The following is a 27,657-nucleotide window of genomic DNA, read 5'->3' on the forward strand; positions in this document are numbered from 1 at the left end:
TTGAGTGGTTGTGTTGAGGATTGAGAGACTCGAGAAAGGTTGAAAGACATGCTTGCTCCCATGCCCGCGCGTCAACCGCAACGTCATTCTGCGTAAATTGTAAGTGCGACGTGTTGCAGCCTCGATTTTTGAAGGGGTTTTAATCCGCGAACGTGGTTTCCAAGATCTAACCGAGGCTATATCGCCAAGTCATTTTGTTTCGGTAGAATTTCATCCCTCGAGTAAACTTAGCGGTGATTTGGAAGCAATTTGAAATCTATTTTTATTGAAACAAGTGTCGGTTAACTTTTTTTGCCGTCATTCATAATCATTGCACTGGTTCTCAATTATTAAAATTTAATTAACCTCATTCTTTCCTAAAATGACTTTGATATGTTTCCTCCAATAAATATGTTCCCTTCCCACCTAATCCAAAATAAAACTTATTTCTTAGACCTTTTCAAATCTTACATATCCGTTCTTTTTAGGAACTACTTAATTACAAAAAAAAAAAAAAAAAAAAGAATCCATGGATTTATTAATTTGACACTTCTAAAGACGATCAAGCTCTCACGAGCCCGAAACAAAGCTGGCGAGGACCGACTATATAGTTACTTTCGTGATTCATTATCGCTTATGTTGTTCTTTTTGTATAAAAATAGTTTCTAATGGATAAGTACCCTCTCTAGTTTCAATTTCAAACACCACAGGATGAATAAAATTTTTAAAATGACCATATTCCACTTTACCCGCCCATTCCACTTTGTCCGTGGCCCTATCAGTTTTCACGGGCGCGAAAAAAATTTGCGGAGGACTGGTTTTCTATTGAAGTAATTTTTTATTGGTTATGTTGTTGTTTTTTGCCTATAAACAGTTTCTAATAGATAGGTATACCCTCTCCAGTTTCAATTTCAACCACCAGAGTCGCCATAGGACGAACAGATTTTTTTAAAAGGCCAAATTCCACGTCGCCCGCCTCTCCCCTACTACCGACCTGAGGAAGAACGCTCTATCAACATTCCAGAGTTGCAGAATTTCCTCTGGTAGAATGTTCTTTTTGAGGAAAGATATGAATATTTTACCATCAAATTTTCCGACACTTAGATCAATTGCTACGAAATTATCTGAGAAATTCCAAGAAACACATTCTCAAATTATCCTGGACGTTCGTAATTTGTCACAGTAAAGTTTGCAACGCCTGAAGGCTCATACGGCGGTTCTCCTCAGCACAGCAGCATAGCAAGTACAACACTTATCGCGCAACTAAAGTTCTCGCATGGTAAAAAAAATTGATCTGGTGCCCTGAAAGAAAAAAAAAAAAAAAAAAAAAAAAACTCCGGCCGTGGAAACCGTATACTTACGGGCTATATAGACATACCGTCCTCGTTCCGGTCTCAGAGGCCGAGTGTTCCGGGCATAGCACCCGGAACTCTTGAGCTCTCTCAGCCCCCTGAGCCCGTAACGGACGGTATGTCTATGTAGCCCGTATCTTTTCTTTTCAGTGTGGTAAAGGGAACCACTCGGCTTCCTCGAACCTTGCCTTCGCGACAAAGAGATTAGCCCGCATACCAAGTGCCACTGAAAAAAAAGATTGGTACAATTTACCATTCCTTTTCGCTGTATTTCACACAGCGTGAAGTAATGGTAAATTCTACCAATCTTCAAGTCGATTCTGCCAGAGGAATGGTCACCTGTACCAGTATATAGTAACGTTTACCTTTCTTCTGGCAGAATTGACTTTAAATTGGACTACATTTTGCAATTAGGAACTATAAATTCTGACTCAGTATAAAAACAAGGTATGAACCATCAGTTTCCTTTGCACGTACGTGTTTTTTCGGATGAGCCGGAATTTATAGTTCCTAATTGCAAAATTAAGTCCAATTGACGCTGTATGAAATACAGCGCGAGAGAATGGTAAATTCTACCAATCTTGTTTTCAGTGTGTTTATTTCTACGAGGCGCAAAGTGGACGCTATACACGATAGCCCTGAATGGAACTTGGAGCTCCGACCATATTGGACAGGACGGGACTGCTCGGCCCGCGGCCAACCGCTCCGTACGCTACGCTACACCGTGTTGCGCCTCCCCGAGCCTCGGAGGGGGGAGGGGTAGGGGGATGCCGCGAGAGCATCCCCGGGGCGGCAGGGCGCCTGCGCGGGAGGGACGCGAGTGTTTTCCCGGGGACGCTGCCGCTCCAGTCGCGCTCGTTTCACGTCCCGCTCGGCCGTTTTCGCGCCCCTCGGACCCTCTCGCCGTTCCCGCGCTAACAGGTGTCCCTTGTCCCTGTCGTTTGTGTGCCGCGCGAAGGGATCCGACCCCGACCACCTCGCGTCCATGTTCTTGCACCCGCTGCCGTTTCGGTAATAGACTCCGGAAACGATACACCTGAGAATAAAGTGACCCGATTCGTACAGAACTTACGGAAAAAATGCATTGCTGATTTGACGATTCAACTGTTGAAAAATATGCCCGATATGTCCCAAACGTACATTTTACAATAAGGGAAGCACCGGAAAAAAAGTGAAGTTGATTCAACATTCTTGATGTAAAAAAAGTGTGCGAGAACTTATAAAATGCTGAATTACCCGCCACAACGGTTAGTTTTACATCTTGACATTGCTAAAGTAACTGCTGTAGCGGGTAGGTAATGCAGCATTTTATTACATCTTGAGTGTTAAATCAACCTCACTTTTTTTTTGGTGAAGCTAATTTAACCACGGGGGGTGGTTAAATTAGCATTTTTTCGTTGTAAAATCTGCGTTGCAACATGTCGCACGCTTTTTTTGACTACACAATTGTTGAGTCAGCGATTTCATTTTTTCCCGTGTTGTCCTTGGATTTGCCGCCAAGATGTAGTTTTGCCTGTAGGCATGGTGTCCAGGACAGGGAAAACCGGGATTCATCTGACAATGTGAAATATCCATGGTGAAACTCCGAAAATGGGTATCTCCGTTTGCGGCGTTACAGACTTCGTGTCATACTTTATTTAATTTTTTGAAACTTCAGTGATTTTCTTCTCTTTTTGAAGAATATTCTATGAAAACTTCAAGCCATGATGTTGGTTTGGTCTTCTCTAAACAAATAAAATAGGAGCGGAGATTTCCAACACCGTAACCGAGATATGCAGTTTTGCAGTTTTACCGTCGATATGCAGAGAAATCAGGGATTTGTCAGGGAATTAACGGTAAAAACCTGAGGGTTTATTCTCTGTCCGCTTTGAGCTAGCATTAAAGTAGGTAAGCTTTAAAAGTTTTAGACACACGATGAAAATTTGATATTTAATTCTGAAAATTGGAGAAAAATCTAGTTTTTTTTTAGAAAGTCTGGAGGGAAAATGAGAGGAAACATTGGGTTTCCAACACGGACTTTCTCCTAGAAGTGAGAAAATCAGAGAAGTAGGGTGGAATGAAAAAATTGAAGAATTTAGACTCAATGCTTCAAGGTGAAACTATACCGGAAGGAGGTACACGAACATTGAAAAATTGAACCAATTTTGCTAGATTACTGGTTGCTTTTTAAATTCTTAGTGCAGAAAAGATTCATGCCGCCTTGAAGTACATCAGCAGTTCCCCCTCCCCTCCCCCTCCCCCAAAGACTCCATTTCATAAACCCTTAAATATAGCGGAAAGTATGGAAATGTGAAATGTTGCATTTGATAGATGAAATCAAACAGTTCATTTTCGCTTTCGCATACTTCTAGTTTTTAGGAAGTGTTTACAAACAAGATTGTTTTGGACTTTCGTAAACAGCTAAATTTGCTTCCAGGCGTCATGAATCCGTTTTTTTTTTCTTGCCAATTTAAAACACAACCAGTGATCAGCAAAATTTGTTCGATACCTCGATATCCGCCTACTACCGTTGCAAATTCACACGAATCAAGTTAAAATATTGTTCTATTAAGTAAAAAGTCGCTTATGTCAAGCAGAAACCTGCTTGATTCAAGTAATTTCATTCTTAATTCAAAAGGAAATCTTGTCGGCAGATTCAAGTCACCTTCTTTCAAGTGTAGATATCAAGAGAAATATGGTTGATTTTTTGGTCGACGTCGAAATTGATTAGGAATCTGGTTGAGCTATCACCATCATTACCATACGTGATGGAGTGGGAAAAAAATGCCCCGTAAGGTGCTCCGATGGTGAGCAATAAAATAAGATACTTATATCATAGCTTAGGAGGTTAACTAGTCGTTTCCCAGCTAAAAGAACGTAAATGCTAACCAACATCGCAACATTTCCAATCACTATTTGTATTTTTACCCGGGAACTATTGGACTTTTTTGAAACGGCAAATTCATTTTAATAATTTTCCTCTCAAATTTCTGTCAAAACGGTAATAGAGACTGAACTTTAGTTCATAATAAATACCGACTTTTCCGGATTAGGCAACCGAAATTTTCTGTCATAGACACTGAATTTTGATTCCAATTGCCGAATTATGCTCACTTTTCAGGACCCTTTTGCCTGACTCCATCACGTATCATCGGTTTTCAGAATCCTCAGATTCCGACACGAAAAACAGATGATTAGATGTACCCAGTTGATTTTGACGTCAACCAAGAAATATCGCTGTAGTTGCCGTATTTCCGGTAAAGGTTACTCGATGATAGTTTTTACAAGAAATATGGTTGATTTTTTGTTGAGGTAAAAATTGGTTCGAAATATGCTTACAGAAACTCGATGGCTCTTCTGAATATATCATATTCGACAGCATAAATCATGTCATCAATTATCGCCGTTCTTGAGTTTCTACAAGGAAAAACGGATGATATAGTCGATTTTACTATGTTCCTTGTAGAATTCATTACCTTCTAGGGATAAAAAATTTAAAATTTGTATGTCGTCTTTCCCGGAAAAGTCGCTTCAATAATATTCTCTGGTTAACTTCGACTGGTGGTGGATTCCAGCATACTTCTTTTTAAGGCAATCGGTGAATGTGGTTGAATGTATCATGTTTTTGGGAAGAAAAATAACGCTTAAAAATTGAAAATAGCTTATCAACAACTTGCCTTAACTTCTGACGATTGAGTCAAATACACCCACTGATTTTCCCCGGTTGCCGCGACTTGTCGAGACTTTACGTCACTTTAAGCTACCGAAGAGAGCAGCAAGCCCACAAATTAAAATTTAGGGGGTAAGATTGAAGATATCGTCGAATGAATTGAGCGCGCAATCCATCCAACAGAGGCTTCTGCCAATCAAAAATGCTAGTTCGGATAACTGAGGACCCATCCTTCTGAAGGCCATTCCAGCCCCCCTCCCCCCCCCCCCAACTTATCGGTTCGTAAATCTGCTAACCTTAGTTTTTTTTTCATCGTCAATGCGCTCTCGGATATCTAAAACCTTACGATTTTTTTTCATTCGTGACTTCTCTTTTTTCCGTAATCTACTCGTGGGTGATAGCTCCTAACCAGAGAACGACAAGAACTTTCCAAGCCTATTCTCGAAGAGTGCCACAACGGAAGAGAGAGCATTTGAACTTCAGGAACTTTTAGCCTCTCCCTCCTCTCCCCCATTCGTAGCTGCCCACTCAGTCGCTCAACATCCGGCGCAGTTCCACCCCCGTCAACAATTAAGCACTCCGTTTCAGCCCCTGAAAGTCATCTGTTGAAACCTCATTCCGTCTCGTATTTTTTTATTCGCAGCAGGTTTCTTTCGGTCCATCGAAAAACCGAGCTCTTCCAGAGCGCAACTCGTCTCATCCATCCCAATTTTTTCACACTGAACCATTTCTCATGTTTCACGAGCACGCGCTCTGATTGCTTTTTCACTGAAATGTTCTCACCTTTTTGTGAATGAGAATTATCAGGAACAATCACAATGGCATTGTGCTGCTGCTTTACCAAAATTACGATCTCTAGACTAAGTAGGAATTAAAACAACTCTTGACATGTTTCTCCTTTAAAATTTTACGCTTACTCAGAAAAAAATAAAATATGTCTGTAACACCCCTGGATGCTGGCTAGACTGACGTCGCAGTTAAGTTTGCATTCCCAGGATGCACAATTCATTGCGTGGGTAGTCGAGCCAGCATCTTTGGATCTTTATACACAATTTTAACAGCCTATTTAATATTGTAGGATTGTAGGATTTATGCAACAACGAGCTCGAGGATCAACCCCAAAGCGAGATTTTGAAATGTATTATACTTAACAATGATCAAATTGAGTGCAAATCATGAACATTGTGTATATTATGTTTTCGATCATGCTTAACTTATCACATACATACGTAAATCCTCTTTAGAATTTGTATTCCTAAAATATTCGTTCTCTCCTACGGAAAACTTTGAGGAAGAAACATGTAACGGAGCAATGCTTTAGTTCGTATCTCAGCTACGGACCGCAATCACGGTTGAGGTAACTACATGTAAAATTCACAGTGGACTCAACCTTTTGAAACACCTTCGAGCTGATTGCTGAAATTGATAGACAAAGCTATAGACAAAGAAGACAAAAGGGATATGGAGGAATCCTATTGGCTGAAACGGGTGGTTCTGGAGACTAAAGAGGAAACTGGTAGACTATCTAAATGCGGCTTATTGTCGGTTGCCGTTAGTTAGCATATTACTTACCCCTTTGTCCGTTGCAGCCACCTGCTTCCACCAATAGGGTGTCCCTATGTCTTTTATGTATATTGCTTTGTCTATCAATTTTAATAACTAGCCCAAATATATACCTAAACACAACGGTTACTACTCCTTAAAATAAAGCGAATGTAAAGCGATGGTAAAACTACGCTAACTATGAGCTCAAAGTGTACCATCACTAGGTATTGATTTTTTCGAATGTAGAAGTGCTGAATCAACCTCCAATTCTAATTATGATTTTTTTCCTGTGTGGTCAGCCGATTACAGATGAATGGATACTTCTGCAGTCGTAAAAAACCGCAGTTTAAAATCAAGATCTCGCGTGCTATTCACACTTTCTGATCGGGTATTTCTGTAACTTCTAAGTAAGTGTGTGATTCGCAGTACTAACATTTTCAACGTGCATTGTGACCGAACTGTAGTGATTTCAAACGGACACGCTTAACACTTCACATCAACGCGGTTGTGTAGCCCATAAGTTATCGCCGATTATTAACTGGGACTCCCCTTAGTCGTCGTCAGTGTTTAAAAAACAATAGACATTTTCTTGTGCTGTGAAACTCGTTTGAGTTGAGAAACCTGGGATTCATCCCCATCGGAAAAGTCCAAATTCTGTGCTTTTGTGATCGTTCGGGTTCGTGGATTTTGACCTAGATCAAGGATTTGCCCGTGACCGCTGTCTCAGCATCGAAATGGACTCCCACTGAGAGGTAAATGCTTACTTTTATCCGAAATGATCTTGAATTTGCGCATCCAGGAATTTCCGAGTTCTTCACCGGCGGAAGTAAGGAGTTATGTGAATCAGCTAAAAACACAAGAAAACGGGTAACCAAGGCTAAAACAACAAAACACGAAGCCGCGGACGTTTTGGGGGTGGTATCGAACCCCTACATGACCAGGAAACAAAACCATAAGACTTAATTTATATGTAAAAATCAAAATACCTGTACCCTCATTTCGTGATAACAAAAAGTCTTTTTTTTTGTATTTTTGTTTTCCCTGGTAAAAATTGGCAGTAGAATCTGTGTTCCAAAATACCATAGACCTAAAGCCGGCTGTACAATTTCTTATACTAAGGTAGCCGGTAGGTAATGCCATACTAAGGTAGTTCCGTATCAAACTTAATGATTTCCAAAGCACATGAATTTCTACACAATTTCTTATAGCCTTAAAAAGCCAATGGCGATAAAGTGTAAAGCCTGGCGATAGGAACTATAGCCCGACTGAATACTTTTTTATAGCTTCGTATAGCCCGGTTATATGATTTGCTCCGCTTTCTACACCCAGCTATATGATTTCCAATAGCTTCTGTAGCCGGCTGTACAATTTCTTTTAGCCTTTTATAGCCGATGGCGACTAAGCAACAGCCAGACGATAAAGTTTATGCTAAACGTTACTAAATACGGATACTAGGACTTAGTTAGTTTTTGGACTACCGCTCTCTTTTTGTGCCGTAGTATCTTGATTTATTTTGCGAGGAATGTTCCGTACTTTTGAAGGATGCCTGCCATTCTTAATATCTTGGAGCGCCTTCAATTTCTTATGATACTGTGCAATACCTCTGATGTGAAATAGTTGCTTCAGACGCCGTGGCACGCTGCGGCGCGGCGGGCGGGCGGGCAGAGAGCGCGAAACGCGCATTAGCGCCTACAAACCTAACAGGGATACTTCACGCATTGCGCAATGCGTGAAGTATCCCTGTTAGGTTTGTAGGCGCCAGTGCGACGCCGCTCCGCTTTGTGTTAGGCTCTAATATTTAATCTTGCGGAGTCAGCGTTTTTCAACTCATGATTTTGAAATGTTTGCACACTCTGTATGGATAATTCTCATTTTAATTGATGAAAAAAAAAATATGTTTTAAAGGAAAATATAATGTGTGTTTTGTAGATATCAAGGTAGTTCCGTATCAAACTTTATGATTTCCAAAGCACACGAATTTCTACACAATTTCTTATAGCCTCTTATAGCCAATGGCGATAACACCCAATCTATCGATCTTATTCCATAGATTTAAACGGCAGATCAATCGATATTTCGCAAAGCACGCCACGCCACTGTACAGCAATTGATCGTTTCCCGGACGAAGGAATGTAACTCTACCTCAAGGTTACAAAATTGACTCAAGCAGTTCAATTTTTTACAAAGACGTACCCGTGAAATTTTTGTCTAAATTCGTTTGATTTTTGTATGAGATTAGAGAAAAAATCTGGAAAACCCTCTGTTAAATATGCCAAAGATTCCCCTGGTAAAAATGCAATTTGCGAGGAGGAATTCGGCAACATTGATATATAGTTACGTTCTTTCGTCCATAACCTCGGGTGCGGGCAGGGCAGGAAGTAAAGAAGTTCGATTTTTTTGTTACGTATTTTGTGAGCGGCTCTCAATTAGTAATAAACTGATTTAGTGACCACGTCATTCCAGATAATATCGAACTCTTGGTTCGAAACAGAACAAACTAACATAACCTTATGTACGAATTCTTCATGAGTTCAATTGTGTTAATTTAATAGAATTTAGTCATTGACCGGTCATATATCCATTAAAGACTCATTAAACACGAGAAATGTATATTGTAAGAAACACTTGGACGCATTTTACCACCATGGCGCAAAGGGCGCGAATCAGGAACAAGGTTCTGTGTTTGTTTACATTTGGATGTATTTCTGCCAAACGGAATTATGTGCATTAAGACATGAGCCCTGAGACCCATGAGTATACATGTATACCAAGGCTCACACCATAATGCACATAGTTCCGTTTGGCAAAAATATGCCCATTTAAACTATAGGGTTCGATATTGTATCGAATGACTTAGCCAGTAAATCAGTCTGTACGTGACATGGGCGATATTCCAGATAGTTACGCGCATTGAATGAATGCCTCCGTGACAATGAGGTTACAACCAAACTTCCGTCGTCGGGCGCTCGAACAACACGACAATCAATAATTTACAGCACTCGCGAAACTTCGAGGCGCGGTACCGAGTGTTTATTTCCCGAGTGAAATTGTTTGGATTGCATTATAAACGTCCATATTTTTCCGCGGATGTCGGCTATGATCCAAAGTTTTCATTCGGCGTTAACTGCGAGAGTGCGATCATTGGAGCTTTCCCGGTGGAAGTCCTCGCCGCTTGAACGCCGCTCGAATTGAAATAGTTTGCGGGCGGTTTCCTCGGATCCCGGGCCAACAACTTGTTGCAAATATCCCGCTGAGAGCTCTTTCTTCCGATCGCGTCCTCGGATCCCGGGTTCGCGGTGGAATTGCTCCACGCATCGGCAAATACTTGACATGCAAATGAAAATTGAGCATAGATGGCCGGGACAAAGACACGTCGCGGGCTCTTTGTTGGAGGATTCCAATTTTCCTCCAACGATCTGCATTCCCGAGTTTTTCATGTTGACGCCCATGAAGGCAGCGTAAAGAGGGCCTTCTTCTTAGATTAATAGAAATTTTGTAATTTTGCGTTATTATTCGGAGGAGAACACTAAGTAACGTAAACTTTCCATCAGTCTCTTTCGGTAAGTTTTTTTCGGTTAAATTAACCAGATCTTTTGGTCGAAAAACTCCAACCGTAACTGCTACAGAAAGAACACCTCTAGGCTAGGTTATATTTATTTACATTACATTAATTTTATTTCTCACTTTTTTCATTCTGAGAACCATCGCACCTGACGTCATGTCTTTTTGGTTACTTTGGATTAATTTTGTTTCGGTCATATCAAACGGAGCGATTTGATTGATACTCCAAATGATCGGTTAAATTGACCGGTATCCACCACAGCTTCGTAACATGTAGGCTAAAGTTGAACCTACATTTGCATAAGATGTGCCAATACGCTGCGCAATACACTTGCAAATCGGAAGGTATGATTGGAAACCAAGAAAACTTGGGTAAATTAGGTCAGTCGGACACTTCTTTAATCCTGTGATGTCTCGGAGTAACCCAAGGCTCCGGTTAATTTAACCGATCATTTGGAGTATCAATCAAATCGCCTCGTTTGATATGACCGAAACAGAATTGTTATGTTGGAGTTTTTTAGCCAACGTGCGTTAAATTCAGCATGAATTTGGCATCTCTGTAAGGGAAAATTGTGTTTCCGTGTGAGTTTCTTTGCTCTAATGAGATATCAGCTTTATGCTGAATTTAATGCACGTTGGCTAAAAAACTCCAACATACCGTCTTACAACCCGTGCGTCCACCGCAATCAGTTTGTATGAAACAAAATAAATCCCAAGTAAATGTAACACAGCTTAGAGGTGTTCTTTCTGTATCATTTAGCGTGAGGAGCGCCCAAAAATTTTAAAAAATTAACCCGTTTTGTGTCCTGTAATTAATTAACCCGATACGTTTTCTTTCTCCTTTGAAAAAAAAGTCGAGGCGGAAATGTTGTGCCGTTTCTTTATTTTTACTTTTTCCTCAAAATTAGAAGAAACGGACACTGATGGTCTACAATAGAGTTTATTTAAATAGCCTTTTGGAGTTAGAGGGAATTCCTTCTCAGCCATACATTAAATGGATCGTATCTAGCAAAAAGGAACCAGCGTGATTACGGTGTTTCCAAAATAGTGCAACTTTCTCTTTCCTTTTGAAAGTACTCAATATATGTACAATATTCAAATTTACACAATTATTTCCCTTTAAAATGACAATTTTTTGTGGGAAGTAAAAAATATTTGCTATTATGAGAGATCTTTCAAATAACTACGTAGAAGCAACATTTTTGAAACATTGTAACCGCGCTGGTTCCTCTTTGCTAAACGGGATCCAAATGACCCTTCTTCGGCAACGCTGTTCTGAAAGTTGGACCGATGTTTACACATGCTTAGTGTTGTTTTGATAAACCTGGGCTTGAGCCGCGGCCAAAGAGCTTTCACGCCCCTCCCCCCTCCCCGGTCTTTCCTATCCGCAATTCGTCGTGCTAAGTGTTCGCGGCCGAGAAAGCCTTTTGAGGCTTTGATCGGGGTCCAGCGCCATCCCTTAAACTTTGGATCCAGCATTCAACTCTTAGAAACAGGGACTCGACGCATCGCCGATCTGATCGAAGGGATTTTCTCTTCAGCTTACAGCGGGCGGGTCTTATTTCCTTCCGTTCATACCTCCCTCAGCGAAGGGGACGCTGCGCCTGGATTGTCGAATCGTCATTAAATGGCCTCGATCGATAAATAGAATGGAGAATTTGCATGCAAATTTTTCATTGCTTCATCTGAAAGTGCTTAAAAAGCTGATTTCACAGTATTTTTTATAAAGTTCCTATCGCCGGGCTTTACACTTTATCGCCTGGCTGTTGCTTTTTCGCCATCGATTATAAAAGGCTATAAGAAATTGTGTAGAAATCCGTGTGCTTTGGAAATCATTAAGTTTCATACGAAACTACCTTAATATTTACAAAACACACATTATATTTTCCTTTGATACATATTTTTTTCCATCAATTAAATATGAGAATAATCCATACAGGATGTGCAAACATTTCAACATCATGAGTTGAATAACGCTGACTCCGCCAGATTAAATATTAGAGCCTAACACGAAGCGGAGCGGCGACGCACTGGCGCCTACAAACCTAACAGGGATACTTCACGCCTTGCGCAACGCGTGAAGTATCCCTGTTAGGTTTGTAGGTGCCAATGCGTATTTCACGTTGGCTGCCCGCCTGCCACGGCACTTGAAGCAACTATTTCACACCAGAGGTATTGCACAGTATGATACAAAACTGAAGGCGCTCTAATATATTAGTAATGGCAGGCATCCATCAAAAGTACGGAGCTTTCCTCGCAAAACAAATCATGATACTACGGCCCAAAAAGAGAGTAGTATTCCAAAAACTCACTAAGTCCTAGCATCCGTAATTAATAACGTTTAGCATACACTTTATCGCCTGGCTGTTGCTCAATCGCCATGGGCTATAAAAGGCTATAAGAAATTGTGTGCCGGCTATAGAAGCTATTGAAAATCTTACAGCCGGCTGTAGGTCTATGGTATTTTGGAACACAGATTCTACTGCCAATTTTTACCAGGGTTTAGACACATTTTCTCCGTCGACGCGACACATTTTTACGCGGCACGTAAATGCAAACGCAAGATGAGAGGGGGAAGGATTTGCATTCCTCCCGAAATCTCATCACCGACACCGGGTCTCATAGTGACGGGGAGAGAAATTCGATTTATCGGAAAAACAAACCCCTGAAATCGTGATACCCTCCCCCCCCCTACTACCTGATAACGGTGCCGGGAAATTCCGGGCGCGCTCCGGAGCGGCAAGTGGAGTGAAAAATTGAACGAAAATTATCCCTCGTCGGTGCCTGCAGACTTATCGACCCGTGAATTCAAATCATCTGGGAGCAGCTGGGAGCGAAAATCAACGGGAAATTAAAGGAGAGGACAGGGAGGGAAAGGCACACATCCCGTTCGGGCTTTTGATGTATCGGCTTCAGATCTACGGACTCTATTCGGAACAATGATAAAAAAGATTACGAAACAGGGGAAGAATGGACCACTGGACAAGGTAGAAATAAATTTCACGTGGTTTCTCTGCAAAATTTACGGAGAAAACGATTTATACGTCGTGAAGTTTAGAAATCAACTTTTGAACGAAACATTAACAATTATTTTTAACATTGATCAAATGAAGTTTAAATTATACAAATTTTATGATTTGCATTTTTACCATTTAACCCTAGTTCTGCCCACATGGCTGTTATGTTTCAAAAATATGCCCCTTATCTAAAAATTGTTTTTAAAAACTTGGTCCAACTTGGTTGGCTTGGTCTATATGTCTACAAAAACATTGAAGGGCATGATTTTAAAATGAATCTTATTTTTGTTTGTGCGGAAGGGCGTTTTGTGATACTTCGGGCGGAAGGTGACGGGTTCGAGCTTTCACGCTTTTTCTCTCTCGAAATTTTGTCCACGAAAGCCAGTCGAAACAGCCTATCGCGAGAGACTGAAATAAATAGAAAATCTGCAAATAGTCTCGGTGGTTAACCTCTTGCAAGTTGGATCAATAGCTTTTTGAAAGTCGTCGAGTTTGCCATCCACTACGTTTCAGGTCTCCCGCCGCCTTCACAAGGCGCCCGTAAAATTTCGTAGATTCAATTTCGCCGTTACGGGCGCTTAAAACGCACGGAATTTAATTTCAGAAGCCATTCAGGGGACTTGTTAATCAATTCTTACGCACTGACTCCCGTTGGCTATTGTAGGCGCCCCCTCCCTTCTCGGACCTTTTTTCGGCCTCATTTTAATCTAAGCTCTTGACGCAATTTTCCCGCTCTTATTAAACCCGAAGGCGTCCTTTGCAAATCACTCCCCGGTTTAATTTTCGCCCCCTCTCGACGCCCCCTTCCCCGAAAGGTGTTTAAGGGAGGGCGCTATTTCAAAAATCATTAGTAGGTGCTGAACACGCCTGCGGTTTTGTAGTGTTGCTTGCTGTTCGGAAAGGGGAGGAGAAATGATGGGTATTTTGGTTCAGTAGGTCAGCAGGATCGTTAAATTAGCCATAAAAAAGATGAGCTTACGAAATGTTTAAAAACGAATTTGATGGATTCTCACAGGAGGTGAGACTCACTTCGATGCGTCGATGTAAGAAGTGCGGTTAACTCGCTCTTGTAGCTATACGTTCATCATAAAAAATATTTGCGCCGTCAGAATATTCTGAATTCTTCCTGATGTTTTAGGACCATATCAATGGCGGGGCGTAAATGATCTATTATCGATTGATCCCCATTTGAAATTATGGTAAAATATCGATTATTTTGGTGTTTGGTGCGAACACCCTGTTTATTGTTTTTTTCTCATAGGTTCAAATGGCAGATGAATCGATATATCGCAAAGCACGCCACGCCACTTAAAATCGTTTCAAAACGCAAAGGGGGTAAAGTTCAATAGTTTACGCAAAATTTGCGTTAAAATTCACAAGAATAGAGTGATACAAACTCTTATAAGTGTAAGATGGTATTTTCACGGAAATAAACGAAAATGGTATCATAAGTGACATATTAAACAGTTCATTTGGTCTCTTAACGTTTTTTTTAAAAATATGCAATATCACTAAACGGTGCGTTTTTATTAAAATACGTAAACATTTTAATTTTTTTTTTTTTCACAATAAAAATTATTATTCATTTGGTTCTTGAAGTCTATAGCCCTCGAAGACTCAAAACAACATACCCTTGATTGTTCTAAAATAGCCTTACTCACCCATATTTGGACTTATTTCTATCAAACGGAACTATGTGTAACTATATGTGCCTGTTATGCACATATTCTCATGGATCTCAGGGCTCACGTCATAATTCACGTACTTCCGTTTGGCAGAAATGCGTCCATTTTTAGTTTTTCATTCTTCCATAAGGGCAAGTCGTCCCCTTGGCTTGATTCACTTTGCAACTCTGTCGACAAAACGAAAACGATCTCCATTACACGAGTCCGCCGTGGAGTGCGTTTTAAATCAAGGTGGGTTCCGTTCCGTGGAGGCGAGGGAAGTTTCATCTGGGTGTAATTCCAACAGACGGGCAGATTTTATCACGCCTCGTACCCTCACCCCCGCCACCCCCTACCACCACCCTTGCCACGTCATTATATCCCCGAGTCGGTGTAAATCATAAACTTCGAGCCGTTCCTTAAATCGAGGCAAATGTACTTTTGTTCGGGTTTCCCGTTTTCGGCCAGGCTCCGTTGTCGAATCAACGACCTGATTATTAAATCCTTGTCGCGCTACGAAAAGACAAGACATAGCCTTATCTAGAGTCCCTTTATACTGAGAGGTAAGACAACCCCCCCTCATGGAGTCACAAACGGAAATAAAGATTACACAAATTGAAAGTTTTTCGTAATCTTTGATCGGCCCATTCTCAAATCCCTTCCTCCGTGCCTTCTCTTATTCCGCTTGTTCTTTGCCGGACTCGTAATTTCCCGGTCCATTCCATATCATAATCTTTGCAATTGGTGAAAATGTAATCTTTATTCCCGTTTGTGACACTAGGGAGGCCTAAAATACGGGAACCACCCTGGTAAAAATTGGCGATACGAGCTGCGTTTCAAAATACCATAGGAGTTCTTATAGCCGACTGAAGAAAGGCTATTGAAAAGCATATAGCTGGCTGTAGAAAACGGGGCAACTCATAGAGCCGGGCTATACGAAGCTGTAAAAAAGTATACAATCGGGCTATAGTTCCTATCGCCCGGCTTTACACTTTATCGCATTGGCTATAAAAGGCCATAAGAAATTGTGTAGAACTTTGTGTGCTTTGGCAATCATTAAGTTTGATACGGAACTACCTTAATATTTACAAAACACACATTATATTTTCCTTTAAAACATATTTTTTTTTCATCAATTAAAATGAGATGGTCCATACAGAGTGTGCAAACATTTCAAAATCATGAGTTGAAAAACACTGACTCCGCGAGATTAAATATTAGAGCCTAACACAAAGCGGAGCGGCGACGCATTGGTGCCTACAAACCTAACAGGGATACTTCACGCATTGCGCGGCGACGCACTGACGCCTACAAACCTAACAGGGATACTTCACGCATTGCGCGCCGACGCACTGGCGCCTACAAACCTAACAGGGATACTTCACGCATTGCGCAATGCGTGAAGTATCCCTGTTAGGTTTGTAGGCGCCAATGCGCGTTTGCAGCCCGCAGCGTGCCACAGCGTCTGAAGCAACTATTTCACACCAGAGGTATTGCACAGTATCATAAGAAATTGAAGGCGCTCAAACATATGAAGAATGACAGGCATCCTTCAAAAGTACGGAGCTTTCCTCGCAAAATAAATCACGATACTACGGCACAAAAAGAGAGCGGTAGTCCCAAAACTAACTAAGTCCTAGCATCCGTAATTAGTAACGTTTAGCATACACTTTATCGCCTGGCTGTTGCTTAATCTCCATGGGCTATAAAAGGCTATAAGAAATCGTACAGCCGGCTACAAATTGAAAATCTTACAGCCGGCTTTAGGTCTATATTATTTTGGAACACACGTTCTACTGCCAATTTTTACCAGGGCAATCAGGATTAGATTCACGTTGTCTTAACTCTCAGTATGAAGCGATTCTAGCCTTATCTAAATCGTTCATCAAGTGCCGGCATTTAATTACGAATCGACATAGATTCAATCATCGGACCGCGAGGTGAAAATGGAGGCCTTGCATTTTTTAGGAATTTGCGATTTAAGCACTGATTTCTAAGTAAATTTCACTAGTAACACGATGGTGCCACTGATTTCCTCCGAAGTCAACTCTAAAGCTCAAAAAAGCTCTCAAAGCTGAGGCCGTAATGATGGGAATATCCCACGCTACCGTGTGGCATCATTCACCCAGAGTCGTGTGCTCAAGCGCATCGCCGTGCTAAGGAAGCCGTATGGAAATTTGAGAGTTGCCACATTACCTTCGATAAAATAATAATATTTGAAGAAAGTTATGAATATTTTCCTTTGAAATTTTCAGGAACTTTCGGTGAAATTGCGTACAGAATTATCTGAAAATTCGAAAATAAAAAATTCATAAATTTAACAGGAAATTCGTGTTTTACGAAAGGAAATTTGGCAACGCCTGAAGGTTCATACGGCGTTTTTCCTGAGTATGGCAGCTTAGCCTTCTCCGTCCTATCATGCGTTGGCGTGGTATCTACTTTAGTCGAAGGCGATTAAGATTCTCTCCACCTCTAGGTAATTCTTCGCCCCGGAAACACCCACACTTAGCCCGGACGGTGGCGTCCAAAGCTGAAGCCGGGTAGTTTCTCATCAGCCATTCGCTCCCTACGATATCCATCTCTAATTGAATTACCGCGGAACGCGCCGGAGCCGCGATCCACAGCCGCCGAAAGACAAAGGTGATTCCATGGTTGATGGGCCGTTTCGGCTGGCGAACCATTTCATTTAGAGAGAGACAAAGCGGAAATAAAACTCCACCGAGTCGTGGAAGAGGCCCACTTCGATTCCCGTTAGAGATAAAGCCGAGGTATCTTTTAATTTAAAAGTTTCGGGGCAGCTGTTCTGAAGCAACGAGTTTTGAAGACCTCCTTTAGAAGGAGAGCTTTTTTATTATTCAGTTTAAATTTGAATTTGAGAGCTTCGGGAGACTCCAGGGATTTCCTGTGATACTCGCTCGGAATTTGCTGTGCCGGCTGTGCACTTACACGATGACCCATAATTAAACTCTGAGATCTTGGCACTCGATTTTTGGTCAAAATAACTTTTATACGGTGTAACATTTTTCAAGAAACTGTTCTACTTCAGAGGTGCAGCCCCCCAGAAGTTGGAAGAATACTTCTTTTTTAAGAGAAAAAGAAAGTGGCATACATTTTGATAAATATATTTTTTTGCAATTTAGCGTTTCAACGTTTAGGAAGCTATTGCTCCCAGGGAGAGATACTGATACTCCTTAAGGATTATTTTGATTGAAAGAATGAACTGAAGTCATAAACCCTTTCGGTCTCGGATGTTAATTTTTGCTTAAAAACTATTTTAATAATGAATTTTGACTTCTGAGGTCGTTTAGAATCATTTTTTAAATATAATATAGGTATAAATGTTACTAACCGATATGAAACTTATAATTAGCCATTTATTGGGGCGGTACATGGAACTAAATTATTTAGCTCACTCCAAGTTTTTGGAGCCAAATTGGAAAAAGCATTCCAAGTTTATAGCAAAAGCCCCAGAAAAAGCAATGATTCCCCTCAAGCTCATCCCTAGGGTCTTCGTCCGTCTAAATAAAGCGTAAAGTCTTCACACGTGACAGCAGCAAAAGGAGAGAAAAAACCGGCTCCTCCGAAGTTTGTATTGTTTTTTCAAAGTATCCACGTGGTGAGTCAATTCAGCGCGTTGTTCCGTAGCAGCTACTCGCTTCTTGGAAACTAAATTTGTAATCCCTAGGACGCGATGAAAAAATTTGAGCGTTCTGCCCTTTCAAACCGAACCTCTAACATGTAGGATCCCCTGAGATATCAAAACGGCGGTGCGGCGTGCCACTGTCTAGTTTAGTTTTCATCCCTTGTTTCAACTCGGTTTTATTTGGACCGCGTTAAGCAGAAAGGAACCAAGCTACATCAGCTATTGCCAAAAATTAGACAGTTTAATTTTTTACACGAAAACGGTTGTGCGGGTTTTTGTGCAAATTTCAGTGAATTTTTTGCATAGTACGAAGCAAATTTTTGGAACTTTTCAAAGGAATCTGTACAAACGTTTTCATGTAACAAATTAAATTGTCTGATTTTGTTTGGCTATATCTGATGTAGCTTGGTTCCTTTCTACTTACCGCGGTCCAAATAAAACCGAGTTGAAACAAAGGATGAAAACTAAACTAAACCGCGTTAAGTAGAAAGGAACCAAGCTACATCAGCCATCGCCAAATTTAATCAGACAGTTTAATTGTTTACACGAAAACGGTTGTGCGGATTTTTGTGCGGATTTCAGTGAATTTTCTGCATAATAAAAAGCAAATTTTTGAAAATTTTCAAAGAAATCCATATCCGCACAAATGTTCTCTTATAAATATTAAAATTGTTTAGTCAAATTTGGCAATAACTGATGTGGCTTGGTTCCTTTCTGGTAAACGCGGTCCATTAGTGACAGAAACTCGCTTTCAGGGTGCAAAGCCGTATGCTTCATCACGCGACATCGCCGCACCGTTCTGCCGTGCTAAGGAAAAACGCCGTACAAACCTTCGAGAGTTGCCAAATTTCCCTTCATAAAACATGAATTTTTGACAAAATTCATGCATATTTTCCCTTGAAATTTTCAGATATTTTAGATTTAATTGCGTACAAAATTGTCTGAAAATTTTGGGAAATTATTTTCAGAATTTTTTCAGTAAATTTGGTTTTTATCAGAGGAAACTTGGCAACGTCTGAAGGCTCATACAGCGTTTTTCTTTAGCACGGCAGCGTTGCTGCATGACAGTGGCCGAATGCGTGAATTTGAGTGGAATTGGGCAGGCGACCATGAGCGCACTCTAGTTTCATCAACTAAATAGATTGCTCAAATATTATCCTTCAACCTGGCCGTCTTCCATTAGTTCCGTCCTTGCCGGGTGACAATTCGAGTTTCGCCAACTCTCATCAGTCTAACTCCATGCATGCGGGGCAGGAGTTACGACTCCTTGGCAGGCTGTAGACCATACCTCACCCTCGGCCTGTGGTGCCAATTTTCATCCCCTGACTCATCCATTCTTCCCTGATTCCCGTCTTGAAAATTGGCGATTTTCCAGCGAATTGTTATCGCTGTCTCTGACCGGCGTCATTTACCAATCAAATTCGCTTAGCCTACAAAACCACGCCCAAAAATGGGTTAACGTAAACTCATACATTTACAAATATTAACAAAACGTGCCAGCACGCGCGGACGTGCGACGGAATATCATTGCTCGAAGGGAATAATAGGGGTGCTATTTTTAAATCCGTTTTCGAAGAATGCCTGATTAAAAGACTCAGAATTCGTGCACGCGCATGCAAGATATATTTTTTTGCCGCGCTTTTGATACGCAAGAATTCAAAGAATTGAAGGCTAGAGATTTTCATCTTTAGTGATAGTTAATTAACCACGAAAACTTATAGAATTTGCGGACGATTCTCCTCAGCACGTAAACTGCTGTCTTTCTAGAACACGCTTTCAATTTTTTATCAAAGTCGTATTATTTTGGGGAGCATGTTTTCTGCAAAATTTGTATGCATGAAGAAAATAGAATAGGGTTAAAACGCGAAGGATAATTTTAGTGTAACACTCCAAGTTTATCCAGAATTGACACAAAAATTCCTACCAATTTTGGTAAACACTTAACCAGGCCCTGGAGACTTGAAATGACAAGAAGCGGTTCCGGCTTTGAGAGAAAATTAAATTCGTTTAAGTATAAACTTAAAACGATTTAATTGAATTATTTAAATGATAAAATTAATTTTGGATAAAGGTATTAAGCTCGCTTCTTAAACCTCTTTAAAACCAGAAAAGGGTAGAGGCGGCACCTGTTTCGTGACTGTTCATGATCATTTCAGACTAACGGATTGTTGTTTTATGGGTTTACTGGAGTGTATTTCCTGTCGAAAACAGGCATTTTTATTCGTTTTCTTTCCAACTTGACAAAAACTGTTTCCTCAATAAATTAGCCTTTGTACTTCGAGGTCAATTTTCTCGTGTCCCTAGTAGCTCAGAGCAATGAGAACATTAAAATAAAATTGCAACCTTTTGTCCCTCATTTTTTTTACCATGAAAATACAATATTTTTTCATAACTTGGTCTAAAGCCGATTTTAAGCAATCAAAATAAAATGAGAATCTTGCATTGGAAGAGAAAAGAATCAGCGATGCAAAGAAAAATATCAACTTACTTCAATTATGTTGAAGTAAAATTCAATAAGCGGTTCCCCTTCAATCAGCGGGTAGGCAACATACAACACTCCAATGCAATAACATTAATTTTACAGTATTATTCCAATTTATTGCAAGCTGTGCCACGTGAGACATGCGGGTGGATGGTTAAGTGAATTCATTTCAAGGAAGTTGAAACATACTTTTAAAATTAAATAGCCCATATCAAGTTTTCGTAGTATTCATACTTCTTCAAACACTTCAGCTGATTTAGCCTGAGTTTAACAGAGCGAACCAAGTTGCATATGGACGTATTTCTGCCAAACGGAACTATGTGCATTAAGACATGAGCCCTGAGACCCACAAGAATATGCGTAACAGGGCTCACGCCATAATGCACACAGTTCCGTTTGGCAGATATACGTCCATATTAGAAAAAATAAGTTGAGATTGGTATTGAATCCGAATAGTCTTAAACTTTCTCCTGCCAAAAGTTCAAAGTTGTAAAAAAATATGTCAAACGTGAAAATAGTCGTTAAATTTTATCTTCAACATTCCGTCTTACGGATGAGTAAAACTTCAGAACTCTTTGTCTCGGTTCAGAGATGCGAATCGGTGCGTTTCTTGTGAACTGGGGCCATTTTTTTGTCCGGATCCCCTAATTTTTGAAAAGCCCATTTGTTTTCAGCGTGCCTGCAATGTACGACGGGGATGAAATTGAATTAAACAACGTAGTGATAAAAATAACAAGCAGTGTTTTGAAGCGAGCGTTCTTTTACCGCGTTTTCAATTCGGTTACAGAATGGTGTCAAAGTGCGCACAGTGAATCCAGCCGCCAAGGATTTTAGATTCTGGAACGGTATCGCGTTTCCTCAGACAGTGATGCGATAATGCACCACAGACGAGACGTGAATGATCGATTAATCGAGATTTCCCCGTTTGAAGCTACGGTAAAGAATCGATCGTCAAGGTGTTCGATTCCACAGGTTCAACCTCGCTTTCATCAGAGTTACACGTTGTGTCTATTACAGGGCTCGTGGGTGATAGGTCAAAATGTCCAAAAAAAAATGTCCAACAAGCAAGAATGTCCAGAGTTGAGAATGTCCCTATTTTACAAATGTCCAAGTATCTGAAATGTCCAATACTGGTTCTTTGGCCAAACACAAAAATGCCCAAAAGTCCATATATTTTTGTTTCTAGATATTCTTCATTCTTGATCACTTTCCTCATTATTCTCGTCTTCGGGCTCGTTGGAAACTCGAATGTAATAGGCAATGCCCCTTAGGTACCGTGGAATGTCATCTTCATCTTTGAATTCTTGATAGCGTTGGACGCGCTGTAGGATTCTCTCCTGATTTCTTTTCGACTTCTTTGAAATTTGTTGTTTGATCCGCGTATGACCCAAGTCGAGCTGTTGGCAGAGCTGTTCTGTATCCCTTTGATCTTTCTGCATATATTCTATAAATTTCCAAATATTAAGATGATGGGATTTCACCATTTTCTGATACTTGGAGTGGTACAACTCGACGACGTTGTTAGTCCGGTGTAGTTGGTTTAATACCAAGTCGTAAACACGCCACGTTTTGGGAGGGAATCTTGGGGGAACTGCGGGACGCCGCCCCCTTGCAGGTCTACCCTTCACATAGGTTCTTTCAAGGTACTGTACGAAATCTTCCACTTCGTCAGGGCATCATCCTTTAGCTCATTGAAAACGGTGAGAATTTCATCTAGAGGGACAAATGGTAGTGCCATGAAATCACAAATTGTAAAATTTTGCCCCTGTAATTGGTTTTACCGCATTTTTTAACAAACGAAAATTTTACAAAAGCCAAAAGGTTTCACAACTGAGGTTAGTTCAAGAAAAAAAGATTCTCAAATCTTCCCCGTCGTCTCCATGGATTCGAATTTATTTAGTATTCAAGCCGACAATGTCGCCACCTTCTAATTTTTTTGCAAAGGGAATGGACTTTTGGGCATTTTTGTCTTTGGCCAAGAAACCAGTATTGGACATTTAAGATACTTGGACATTTTTACAATATGGACATTCTCAACTCTGGACATTCTTGCTTGTTGGACATTTTTTTTTGGACATTTTGACCTATCACCGGCTCGTGTCTTCATGCACATAGTTGCGTTTGGCAGAAATACGTCCATATGCAACTCGGTTCGCTCTGTTGAACTCAGGCCAAATCAGCTGAGCTGCGTAAAAACTTAATATAGGCTGTAAAATTTCAAAAGTATGTTTCAACCTGTGCAATTGTGTGTTTCACTCACTAATGAAAGCAAGGTGGAAGAAACCAAGGGTGTCCCTACCGCGGTGGATGACGTCATTAACTTAATTTTTCAAAGCGCGATATTTCGGTTAATATTGAACGTCGAGAGTTGCTGTTTGGACGGATCTTATTATTTTAAGCTAAACACGTTCCTCTAGCTAGCACAACTACCCCACTAGACGAGTTAGCACATATGCAGGAAATATACAGGAAATATCGGTGCAGTTAAGATCTTCCAGTCCGTTCCCCAGTGGATGTTCACATTTGGACGTATTTCTACCAAACGGAACTATGTGCATTATGACGTGAGCCCTATTATGCATGCATTCTTATGAGTTTCACGGCTCATGTCCTACTGCACATAGTTCCGTCGGCAGAAATACGTCCATTTGTGTAGTGAGTTCTATCCAGGTGTGAGGAATTGGGCTCGCCTGAGCGGCGGAACTACGGGGATGCGCGCCCCGAAAATAAGGGTGGAGGAGTCGGGGACCCAAGGCAGTGTAAATACGGGGGTCGGTTGAGAGGAAAGAAACATAATAACTCCACCCCTCCGCTCCCCTGTCCACAAATATTGACTTGTGCACAGATCTAGACGATGCGTAGGGCAAACATCAAGATAATCCGCCGAGCGCTGATCGACTTGGAGCGCTGGCACACCCTCGCTACCTGCTCTGTATCCTCGCACCCTCACGCATTGGATTTTACAACCCCCCCCCCTCCTTCAAAATTCTCCAAGAGCATCTCGTTTCTGCATCATCCGTTTACCTTTCATGCACTTGTCTTCCTTTGGCCCAGATTCATCATACACCCTGAAACCTCTATCTCGGGGGATAGTATCACAAGCGTAATTCTTTCTGAAAGAGATTGGTAGAATTTAGAGATTTTGGTTCCTCATATACTTTTCCGTATGAAAATGATAGTTTCTTTTGTTGAAATAAAGGAATTAGCAATGCTCTACAGGGAACTGCGTCCAATACTATCTGCCGGTGGTCGGCGCAAGAGGCATATTGTCGCCTACAAGACGGTAGGAATACTTTACGCATCGCGCCAAACACAGTGCGGTCGCCGGCCGGCGCCGAGCGCATATTAGCGCCTACAAGAGTGCATGAATACTTCACGCCTTGCGCCTAACACAGTCCTGAATAAAGAGGCCACCCTGTTAATGTATTTGATCCCTATTTTCGCATAGAGTGTTTGTCTTGATATATGGGTGAACTAACACTGTTAAAAATTATTCTGGCCTGAGTGGCCTGAGTGAAATATTGTGGAGCTATCCTGCCTGGAGCATCGAGTGACAAAATTTTGCGGTGAGTTAGATAGCTCGCTCTGGCATGGGAAGCTCCTTGTAGCATGCTACAAGGAGCTTCCCATGCCAGAGCGAGCTATCTAACTCACCGCAAAATTTTGTCACTCGATGCTCCAGGCAGGATAGCTCCAGGAAAGACAGCTATATGCTCGGGACAGATACTTTCCACTCAGATTTTTGATACTTAAGAAGAAACAGAGCTATAATTTTCTGCGCATCATCAACGCGCATTGGCCGTTACAATCTCATTCTGGAATTCACGACTGCGACGGCGTCAGTCTCCAGCCAGTGGCTTTTGCGTGAACAGTGATTAGTTGCGACTCGTGAAGGTGTACAGCAAATTAAATATTGTTTGAAGGCTTTCCAGGATAATACCCCATGGATCCCATACCAAAGTGTTCGCTGAGTTCCTAACACGACGGAAAATAAAAATTCGTCCTAGTAGAATAGCCTACCTCCAGGAATTTTGAAAACGCCGGTAAGGGCAGCAGTTTTATGAAACTAGGTTTAAGAGGAAAAATACATATTTCGTACCATTATACTGCAAAATTGTATCTCTTTCTCTTTTATCGCTTCATTCCTTATCGCTTGTTGATTTGCATGTGCATGGTAGTTTATTTAGATTATTCCCTATTTAAAACCATCATGTTGCTCCCATTAATGTATTATTTGCTTTTAGTTGTACTTCCTTGTCAAGTATCTGTAGTTTCCTTGGTGAAGGTTCGTTATGCGTCTGGAGATGGCACTGTATGCCGAAAAACCTCAGGTGTATTGAATAAAATTTTGCAGTATAATTCTACGAAATTGTCATTTATTCTTTTTAGCTCGTATGATACTTTTGGGCATCAAAGCCTGATTATACGGGTATGGCGTGGCGTCCAGTAAAGTTAGAATTCTGTTATCGTGTATATTTGTTTTTTAAGCTTACACTGAATTTATGTTCACAAAATACTTAATATCTACAAAACTTTTCTTTGTCTAAAAGCGTTTTCGAAATTACTGGAGACAGCTGTTCAGCTATGACAAATATTGATTTTCCGTAGCGTGTTTGCAACTCAAAAAACACTTTGGCTCCGAATTTGTGGGATATTGGCCCGAAAGTTCCTCAAACATGATTTGATTTGCAGTACAACTTCACATCTTTTCAAAAAAAAAAAGAACATACATTGCAGTTACAGGTGGAAGGGAAAGGCAGAAGAGGGAGGGAGGAGAGGGAGGGAGGAGAAGGAGGGAGGAGAGGGAGGGGAGGAGAGGGAGGGGAGGAGAGGGAGGGGAGGAGAGGGAGGGGAGGAGAGGGGGAACGGATCGGGGTATGAGACGGATGCCAGGGGTAAGGGGAGGGCAGTCGCCAGCGACGCAGCCCGTCCTTATGCCTGAGTTACTTTAGCTCAGCATTTCCGTACTTACGTCGGAGATTTTCAACTCCGTGGAAATTGGCCCTGAGCGATGAGTGACTTCCGAGCGACTTCCTTATATAGGTCGTGCTCTGAGCTAATTTTTTTTAACAGTGAGGGTACCGTGGGATATCCCCTCCATTACGGCCTCAACTTTGGGAGCTTTTTTTGAGCTTCGGAGTTGATTTCAGAGAAAACCAGTGGTAACATCGTGTTTCTCGCATTTACATAATCGCAAAATTTCATATCGGAATTAGTGCTTAAAACGCAAATCCCTGCGACATTTGCAAGAGCCCTGCTCATACGATGGAAAAACAAAAGTAACTTTCAAAGGCTTTTGCTCAAAATGCAACTTTCGTGACGAGCTCCTTGTCGCACAGTGGATCGAGTCAGTCAGAGGTCGGACACGCAATTTTTGACTAAAACTGCAAATTTTGATGTTTAATATTCATGTATGTGCATGTTTAATGTGTGCATATAGAAAAAAATTTCACGAGGAAACAAACGGAGCCACTTTTAGAACCTCAAAGTTTTGTGTAAACGGAGTTATAAGCTTTTAAAGTTTCCAAATTTTGTCCGAACTCACCTATTGACTCTATCCACTGTGCGTCGCAGCCGCCTCCTGAATCTCCTTCGTTGAGCACAAAACACCCCGAAAACAGTATTACTCAATAATAATCCGTCATGCTTAATTATCTGTTGCAGATTCCCGATGCCGTGACGCACGGAACCGTCTGAGATCCTGGGCGCCCGCACCGTATCCTGAGGCTTCGGAACCCGCGAGGAAATCCGGGAACAATTAAGGGAGAAGTTGCTTGAGCGTCGATTCCGGTGTCATCCCGCCCGCTTTCGGGGAAGCTCCTCACATGCGCGCCATGCTCCAGCCGAGGACAATAATTGCCGAGTTATGAAGTGCGCGCTGCGAGTATGGAGTCGGGAGTGAAGTGTTGGGGGTTGGCGCGGGGTGTCTGAACGGGACAGGAAGTGCAACTCCTCAGACCCTCGAGACGTCTCGCTTTGCTCCTTTCGACGGAGCTCGTGCCGCGGGTCCTCCAAGCAGTGTGCAGTGCGCGCCGCGCTTTTTCGGGCAGAGTATCGGGTCCTCAACAGAGTCTTCCGCTAACCGGGATGATGCGCAAACTTCGCTTCTTCGGCATCCTCCTCCTCCACCGTATTCATTTCTAAGGTAAGCACGTAATGCCATTTCCCGGAATATATTCCGCATTCCAGAACTTTTGAAATATTCTCGGAATTTTACTCGGAATCTTCAAAATTCCCGGGATATCTTAGAACTAATGGCTAATTTCGAAATTTTCTCGAAATTTCCGGGTTTTCTGTCAGTTCGACAGATGATTTAATCAAATTTGATCATTTTTCTCATCAAATTTGACGATCTCCAGAACTGAATCCGGGCGTATTGCGGAATTTTTCCCGGAAATTTTGAAAAAAATCGGATTTTTCCCGGGATTCTTGAATTGGATTCTAGGATCCCCGGAATCTTCGGTAAAATAAAATGGCAGCACTGGTTTGTTGATGCCCTGCCAAAATCCATCATCCCCGCCCACAGTGATTGAAAGGGATGCGTGGAACGGCGGACCGGGGGGGGGGGGGTGGAGAACAAGGGGTTCACGGGGAAATCTCGTTGATTGTAGGGCGGGGGCAATTAAATTGACAACACCAAATATTATCGCAACAAGAACAGAGGAGAGCGATCGATTCCAGTTCCGATCTCTCGGAGTAGGTACCGGGTTTGTCATCGGGCGATTGATCGATGGCGTTTCGATAATCGATTATCGATATCGATAT

General features: G+C 41.5%; 1 protein-coding gene across 3 annotated transcripts in view; it reads left to right on the plus strand.

Moving 5' to 3' along the window:
- Nucleotides 1–2,171: 2,171 nt before the first annotated feature.
- Elk (Eag-like K[+] channel) overlaps nt 2,172–27,657 on the plus strand; it is a 390,053-nt gene continuing 364,567 nt past the window's right edge. For 2 of the 3 annotated variants that reach the window (XM_019053967.2, XM_019053973.2), the window contains exons 1-3: nt 2,173–2,342; nt 6,825–7,277; nt 26,557–27,037. The gene's annotated coding sequence lies outside the window, so the exon portion shown is untranslated. Of the gene's footprint in view, nt 2,343–6,824; nt 7,278–26,556; nt 27,038–27,657 lie in introns of all 3 variants that reach the window. The other variant, XM_072296331.1, reaches the window with a different exon arrangement.

The sequence above is a fragment of the Bemisia tabaci genome, chromosome 1 (assembly GCF_918797505.1).
Source record: "Bemisia tabaci chromosome 1, PGI_BMITA_v3".
In the NCBI taxonomy this organism is placed as follows: domain Eukaryota; kingdom Metazoa; phylum Arthropoda; class Insecta; order Hemiptera; family Aleyrodidae; genus Bemisia; species Bemisia tabaci.